The following is an 8,942-nucleotide window of genomic DNA, read 5'->3' as shown; positions in this document are numbered from 1 at the left end:
GAATACTGGCGCATGTCGGGGTTTCTAATCCAATGCAAGTCATAAAGGTAACATACTACATGAAGTCCAGATACATCCCCTATGGCACCAACCAACTCGGTTCAATATCCTTCGCAACCTAGGAATGAGAACCCTCACGGACTGGTTACCACTATTGGACTCCATTCCATAACCCTAGCATTTATATGACCATGAGCCCAACCCTAACACATGCAACCCTAGCATTTATATGACCAACAGTGGACCATCGTCACATCACTGTTATCACTGGTCATCCGGCTTCAATTCCCCTACCGAAAGGGTAGTAGCATGTGGGATACCTAGCCATGCAACTCTAGACTCTACCTAGGTATGCCATCCAGTAGTTAAAACAGAGCTAGAGACATCAGCAAGCATGTGTCCCATACCACAACCCTCTGATATCCCAAGCTAGGATATCCAAATGGAATACCCCTTCCATCAAAACCACAAATCAACCATCATCAATAAAACATATTCATGATCAACAAAGTATAAGTAAAGACAGTACAAACAGCAAGCATATCATAAGGTCAGCATGCTAAACAAGGTTATAGCAGTATATGAAAAGAAAGAACAGTGATAACAGACATTGGACTAGCATGTTCAAGTCATTACATAAGAATAGGATTGTATGTCCTTACCTGTAATTATGCAGAAGTCCCTCTAACTTGCAATCCAGAAACTATTATTATGATTTGCCAACCTGACCTTGATGACAATAGCATCCTCATGTGGGGTACATACATCGACAAGCTCCTTTTCGGCGAAGATGATCGGCTCACTCTGGACAAAACGTGTTATGGCTATAGCATTGACAGCGCTTACTACACGAGTCCTTTGCCTCATCTAGCTGACTAACCCAGGATTGGGCCTTCCGAATTTGGTATTTATTGGAGGAAGATCCTCATACCTTGGGGCCATAGGAGCCTTTCCCCGAGACCCTCTCCATCGGAAGGTGGTGTTCTGCTACGCCTTCTCGGTGAGGCTTCTCGGCGATGGGAACCCTTCACATGTTGGTCCAGATGCCCTCTGGTGATCAGCTTTTCGATCTTAATTTTCAACATACGACAATCATTGGTATGATGTCCTCTATCTTTATGGTACTGACAATATTTTCCCATGTCTACCCTATATTGTGGGGGCACTTGCATTTTCCCTGGAGTTTTCAATAGCCTAGAGTCCCCTGAGTCACGGATCTGCATCAGGACCGCGGATCGTGATTTGTTGAGGGGAGTAAAAGCTTCTTCATCTTCATCCACTACTTTCTTACCACGCCATTCCTGCTTGGCCCTAGGCTCCCTTTTCGCAAAGCGAGATTTGGTGCTGGATTCTGGGGTTTTCAGGCAAGTGGGCCCTCCTGGTCCTCATAGTGGCTTCGATTAGCTTCCAGAACCTCCTCCACCGTTGCCATTTCATATCCTAGGTCGAGAAGCTCCGCTAAGGTTTTCGGCTTCTTCTCAACAATGGACGTGATCAATTTCTCGCTAGTGACTGCTCTTTTAAAAGCGGTGAATGCCACCTTATCGTCAAGATCTTTGATTATGATCAAGATGCTATTGAAACGGAAAATGAAATCTCTAATGGACTCATGTCGCCCTTGTTTGAGGGAAAACAAGTTGTCCTCAGTTTTATCCTTCTTGATACCACTCTTGAACCTTACTGCAAAGGTGTACCCCAACCTTGAGAAGTTGTGTATGGAGTGTCTAGGTAACCTGGAAAACCATGTTGTGGCAGGACCCGTAAGCGACGCAGGAAAACATTTGTATTTTATGGAGTCCCCACCTCCACACATAATCATGATAGATGTAAAATGACTTATATGTGCCATAGGGTCCGTAGTCCCATTGTATGAAGTAAAAGTTGGTGTACGGAACCTTATCAGGAGGGGAGCCTCCATTATTTCCAGGACGAAGGATCCTGACTTAGTACAAGTTGAACCTCGTCAGGGACCTTTTTGTCCAGCCGAAAAAGACGTTTGTTCAAGTCCTGGACCTACTGATAGAGACTTTCATCACGAACAAATGTGGATGTTCCGGAGGCCAGATCATCCCCGCGGGGTCCCTTTAACTCCACCACGTGCTCCTTTGGTGCCTTCTTTTTATTCAGAACCTGAGGACGTTTTGTGATAACTCTTGGATAGGAGAACGTGTCGTTGAGAGCTCCGAGCATGTCGAAGACAAACCCGTTACCTCCTTCTGGTTACTTTCACCTTCCCTTTCTGGTCGAGGACGGCGTGTGCTGCCGTCATCTCTCAAAGCTTTGTAAGCAGCACTAACAAGGGTAGGGTTACCAGTTTCAGGAGGAGAAGGCCTAAAATGTCATCCGTGTGTTGCCATGGAATGCAAGAAGCTGAGCATCTCGAACATCACTTGCTGCATGTTAAGAGGTACCTCGGGATTAGAGGTTGGAGCTGGGGCGAACCCCGGTGGGGGAAGATCAACAAGAGGATCAAGGGCGATCTCCTGCTGTTCACATCCCACCATGAGCTGCACTTCTGTCGAAGTCCCAGCCATAGCCTTCCGACCGGGTCCCTTCTTTTTCGAGCGATGAGGGTCTTGAGATTTGGATGTTCAGTCCGACGATTCCTCTCCAGTCATCTTCGTGAGACGTTATATTTTTTTGAGCTTTAAGGAAAGCTACTACGCTTTTTGTCAGCAGCTTCTCACAAACGGCGCCAAATGTTGTGGGAGGATCAACTTCCTCGTCTGGTTCAAGTCCTCCTAGAATCCGATTCTCCTGGTTCTCCTGAGATCAAAACAGAAGTGAGAGTGGGCCGCCTCTGAGGACGGGAAGCCACCTCCAATGATTAAGTCAGTCATTAAGGAAGACACTGAGAATTACTCTCTAAAGAATAAATGCTCTAAGACAATGTAGGAGATTAATGAAGGGAATGTTCTTGGTGGAGTTAAGAAGGAGAATAATGGCTAGAGAGCGTACGTTTCTACCTAGGTGACTTGTCGTTATTTATAACGAACCTGAGACCCTCTTTCGTCTGCAATGGCGGGTTAATTCATTGAGGAAGGATTCGACGATGGAGTGGCTTCTAAGCATGAATGACGTTGCTCCCTGAGCAGCCTTCTGGATAGCTGTTGATTCCCCTTGTGAATTAAAGGGTCAACTCAAGCATCACACTGATGTGACGCTGTTCTTTGGCGGAGAGGACAAAAAGAGGTCTTGCGGTACTCGAGACAGCTTCAAGGCGAATCAGAAGCTTCAATGTTGTCCTAATCATTAAATGGGGCCTTTGACATTTATTGCTGAAATTAATATTGATGGACGACGTCTGAGAAGGGATACTCTGAATCCCCTATTTGTCGCTGGGCTAGCTAGAAAGCTGGTGGGCGGCAGTGCTTGTCATCGAGCTCTGCTACACCTGCTCTCCTTGACATCGTCTGAGAAGCGCCCTTGCCTGGCTGGCAAGTCTCATTCACATGGATTCTGGAGCCCATGGTCCGTTCTGAGCGGACCTGTCCCTGTCCAACGGTTCGCTCCAGATCACCCATAACACTCAGTCCTAATAGTTACTTTTTATTACATCTGGAATTCCCGCAACCAGTACATTTTCAATGGCGTAAAAATCAACCCTGAAGAAATTAATCACACTATACTTTATTGGATCACTACACTTAAGTTACACTCCCTCCCCCCACATGCAAAATGTGAAAATCCGCACTCCAAAGCCCCCTAAGATAAAGTCGGGAGCTAAGGGTAAGAACCCGTAATCCCATGAATCAGTTTGGAATAATATTTCTAACTCAGCTACCAGGTTTAGACCGCTGGAGGTAGGGCACTGTTTTTGGTCGATGAAGGTTCTTTTGTATGTAGCAAGGTGGACTCCTGCACTTTGATTCAAAGATGGAGGCCATTTTGGATGTGGCATAGTGGAAGGACTACAGCAAGCAAAACAACACTATACTTTATTGGAACACGGAACTTTAAGTACACTACCTCCCCCACATGGAAAATGTGACATCTGCACTCCAGAATCTCGTCATATAAAGTCAAGAGCTGAAGGTAAGGACTCCCAATCCCATGAATCAGTTTAATCCCCAGAATGCCCACTGGCATTTTTATCTAATTCCAGTATGTATACAGTTAACGGATGTAACACCCCATCTTTGTATTTCCCAACTCCCGCCCCATGGTCATATTGAGCATATCTACTCTATAATACGTAACCAGAACAGCCATGACTGCACTTAAAACCCTCAATGAAACGAAGTTCGTTTTATCGTCATCCCAAAAAACATGGAAAGAGCAAGCTACTAAAATTATCTCCATATAAACATGGACCTATAATATCACTTTCCAGAAACAAGCCTGGTAAAGAGTACACCAATAAAAATAAAAAATAAAAATTGGTACATAAAATCTTATTTTCAAACTCGGAACCATGGAACGACATTTCGCCGGAAGTCGCCGGTTCGCTACCTGGCGAACCGACGAAATCTCGGCGAGATCTCGCCGAGAATTCAAAACCGCAATTCGCTTCATGCAGTTTAAAATACATATAATATAATCAAATGAAAAGGCAAGGTTTTAAAATATATATATAATATAATCATTTTTTGATTTTCAAACATTATTTTTTCAAACGTTTGTGACTTTGTGTCAGGCTATCAGCTGTCATGAAGTTTTAAAAAAACTAAAAATATAATACTTAATAGAAATGAGTCAAATCATGACTCCATTTTAGTCAAGTCATGTAAGGGATGAACCGACGTTAAGTCATTGTTTTTTCTTCTTTTAATAATTTCATGGGTTTACATGAGCCACACACGTGGCTCAAATGCAATGGCTCAAATGTAAATGCACTGTTCATCTCCCTACTCCCTCGCCTGAAACTCTGCAAGTTCCATGGACGGTGGTGTTGTGACGGTGGTGGTGCCACGTGTTGTCGTCGGAAATAGCTCGAAAAATCGCCAGTCCGGCGGTAAAATGGCCATTTCGGCGAGAAATCGGTAAAGTTCGTTTCGCCCCCATGTTTCGTTTCGCCAGGGGGCGAAACTGGCGAATTTCCTTCCATGCTCGGAACTATTTATAATCTTAACTTCCGTACACCAATGACACTGAAGTCAACAGTACAACTTGTCCTTCACCTGCAGCTCCCGTAGGTAGTTCCTGTCATCAAAATGACCCACAATTGCACAAAGACCCTGTCCAAATTTAGCAAAGTCTACTGTGAAGAGAATCTTGAAAAGCTGCCAATAAATGAAGTTCAATACAAGAGAATCAGATTACAATCAACAGAAATTGACGTGATATGGGTAGAGGTAGATACTACAGTTTCCACAATAGCCTCATGGGGTCATAATAAAAGCATAAGCCCAGTTTCAACAATTCAACCAAGGATTTCTAAACTTGAAAAGCCTTAACCCTAGAAGTCAGCTCCCTGACTTGTTTCCTGAGATGTTCTGGGTTGCAGAAAAAGTCAACAAAAACCTGCCTCTCCCGCCCCACCTCATGAGGATGATGTTTTACTATCTCAGCCTTATCACTATGTGCTCGTGTAACTTCTTCAATGGCTGCGGATAGTTGCGCATTGACATTTTCCATTTCTACCAGTTCTCTCGTTAGCGGCCAAGGTGTCAAAATTGGTTGTGCAGTTGTAGAGGATGAAAAAAGCAACTCCTGTAAACTCCGAATAAAAGTGCACAGCTCACTGATACATTTATTTCTATCCTCCGGGAGGGAACTTTCCAGTTCAGACTGGAGGGTCATCAAATCTGATTGAAGACTGGATACTTGCTGAACAATACCAGGTGCCGACACATATGTTGATAACCCAACTTGAGCATTTGAATGAACACTTAAAAGGTCTCTTACACCATGCAAAAAAGTATCCCGGTCATCAACTGCTCCTCGTTCATGTTCTTCAGATGCAGCTTGAATCAGTGACCGGCAACGACTGATTCGACTATTGGTGGCTGACAGGTAACAATTCTGATTCAATAACTTTCAGCAATGAGTACGCGCCAAGCATGGTTTTCTGTTCCAATTGGCAAAGCTATTTTTAGAAACTGATGCCTAGCAAGCTGATTAACTAAATGATATATGAACACCTTCTGCCGACCAATATAAAGTTCTTGGCGCAACACCCTTAAATCATAGTCACCTTGCAATATATATGTATCCTGGAGTTGAGCAAGCTCCCAACAAAGATCTGGAATACTCTCAGACAATAACTTAACTTTCTGGTGTAGGTTTGAAAGTTCTCCAGTCAAATCAGAATGCTTTCTCCTGAGAGAATGAAGATCAAGATGGATGTGAGCTTCATCCAATGCTACTTGAGATTTAATAGCTGCAAGAATAGCTTGCTGTTTAGCATTCTCAACTTGGGCTTCCACCCACTGTCTCTCACTCGTTCCAAATACAGAACGAAGCCTTCGCAACTCTGCTCCATTTTGATGACAAGATACCTCTGGATCCTGCATTACAGAATCTGGAGAGTCATCAAGACTCAACCATGAAGATCTCACCTTGCCATCCTCGGCCAATAATTGGAAAGGACTGACTTCAAACTGCTTCACAAACCACTGGTCTAGCTCCTTTGAACAAGCTGAATCCTCCAACAAGAATGAACAGAGATCTGAATAAGCTAAGTACACACCATCTTCATCCCCTGAATGATAGTGAGAGAACTCCTGTGCGGTAGAAGCAATCATTCCAAGCACTCCATTCATCTCTAAATTTCTCGCTGAAAGCCCATCATCAATTACAGTTAGCTGTCCATTGACCGTGGATGTTGCTGTGACCCTTGATCTTCTTCCTTGGATCAAGGATGAAGGTTGACTCGTCAGCAAATCATATTGATGCTGTAGATGCTTCAACTGCTTCTGCAATTCAAGAGCCTCAGTTTTGGATGCCAAAGTAGCATCCCTGATATCTTTCAATCCTTCTTCAGCACCAAAAACTGCCTCTTGGTCATCCCTCCTACTTGAGAAGGCAGAAATGCTATCAAAAGCAGAGTCCAAGTCCTCCCCCTCCAATAGCTTTCCCTCTTGTTGAAACTGATCACACTGAGTGACCTCGGCAGCAGAAAGAACATTGGTGGGACGGAGGCTAGAGCATATCCATTCAAGGATAGGCTGTGCCTCCTCATACTGGAAAGCAAGGTTTAAAGTATCAGTATCGCGTAGCGTATCAGTAAGGTGATTTTAAGAGACGTATCGTCCTGTATCGAGTATTCTATCGCTCTGACTAATGTATTTTAGTGTAATTCAATGGAGAGACGTATCGATATGTATCATATCGGTTGAGTCAAATATGGATACGTATCGGCTAGTATCGTATGGTATCGTGGATACTTTAAACCTTGCTGGAAAGGCCATTCAAAGCTATCAGGGTCTAAAACCTCATTCCCTTCGTAGCCCAGCTCACTCAAGAGACTGCACAGTTTTGCTCCACTCATCCTTATTGCTTCAGTTTTGACTTTGCAAGCAATGAAGGTAGAAAATGCTCAACTAGAAACCTAATTTAAACTTGTTTACTCCGTATCCAGCAGTGAATGTTTCCAGCAGGGGAAAAATATATGCTTCGATAAACAATTTTGTTTCATATCCAAGGGATTAGGATTTCCAACTGCTGTTGCAACTTACACTGAAGCCACTTACACTGAAACATCCAGCAGTGCATATTTCCTGCAATTAGAGAGGGGAAAAAACATATGCTACCATATCATTCCTTCAACATAATAGCAAAAACCAATGAATCATTTACTACTACATCAAGAAAAAAGAATCCATATACTACAAACCCATAAATCAATATTGAAAATAAGACTAGAACAAGACAAACAACACAGTTACCTGCAAACAATGATTAATAGAGTTACTTGGCGTTATTTTATCATCAAAATAAAACTCCTATTCAAAAATTTATTGGAGTAAAACTTAATAAATCTTGTATTACTCAAAAACACTACTATAAAATCAATCGTCATTCACTTAATAGCGAAACATCAAATCTCTCTGCAAAAACACACAAGATGTCATACTGGAGAAGTCAAAAATGTATTCAATAAGAAATTCCAAACTAAAACCCACTACACCAAGTATAAATAGAAAATGATAAATCAAATGAACGCTCATAATCGAGACTAAAAGAAAGGAAATAAATAGGATCAACACATCCTCAAACCGGTATTTCGCTTGCTAACATATTTGTATACTCCATCCATGGCAAAATCGGCAATAGTTCTAAAACTACTTGCAATAACAAAAGAATAAATATAAAGACATCAACAAATGGAATCAAACTCTAGTTATAAAAATACACATAACCGTTTAAAAATTGAAAAGAACTCCGTATCCAAAATTTTGTCTTAGAGTCCATTACATATGCTCCAACAACGCATGTATAAAAGTCCAAACTTAGCCTAAAGAACAAAAACAAAAATTTTTTAAAATAATCCCAAATTTCAACATCTGGAAATTGTAAAAGTAATAATTCATTAAAAATTTAATTCAAAAAATTATAAAGAGAAACGAGAATGATGATGATTGGAAAAAACAGTCTTAACCCATCAAAAATATTTTAATCCACTAGAAAACCTACAAACTGCCAAAAAAATACATAAACAATGGCCCATAGAGATACCTGTGAATCATTTACAACTATATCAAGTAGAAAGAATCCACTTATCGTAAACCCAAAAATCAATATTATAAATCAATATTGAAAATAAGACTAGCACAGGCCAAATAACAATGTTACCTGCAAACAACGATTAAAAGAGTTAACAAACAATTAAAATAAGACTCCTATTCAAAAATTTATTGGAGTAAAACTTAATAAATCTTGTATCACTTAAAAACAATATTATTACATCAATCGTCATCAATTTAATAGCGAACCTCCAAATCTCTTTGTAAAAAAACACACAAAATGGCATACCGAATAAGTCAAAAATAAATTTAATA

The 8,942-nt window shown here is 41.5% G+C and overlaps 1 pseudogene; it reads right to left on the bottom strand.

Moving 5' to 3' along the window:
- Window positions 1-5,228: 5,228 nt before the first annotated feature.
- On the bottom strand, window positions 5,229-7,447 carry LOC149029034 (AUGMIN subunit 3-like; annotated as a pseudogene).
- Between the last annotated feature and the right edge of the window lie 1,495 nt (window positions 7,448-8,942).

This window comes from Hakea prostrata, chromosome 1 (genome assembly GCF_041222555.1).
Source record: "Hakea prostrata isolate BN-2017 chromosome 1, UWA_Hpros_2, whole genome shotgun sequence".
NCBI classification, from domain to species: Eukaryota; Viridiplantae; Streptophyta; class Magnoliopsida; order Proteales; family Proteaceae; genus Hakea; species Hakea prostrata.
Note: the sequence above shows the minus strand (reverse complement) of the source record. Positions and strands in the feature narration are given on the sequence as shown.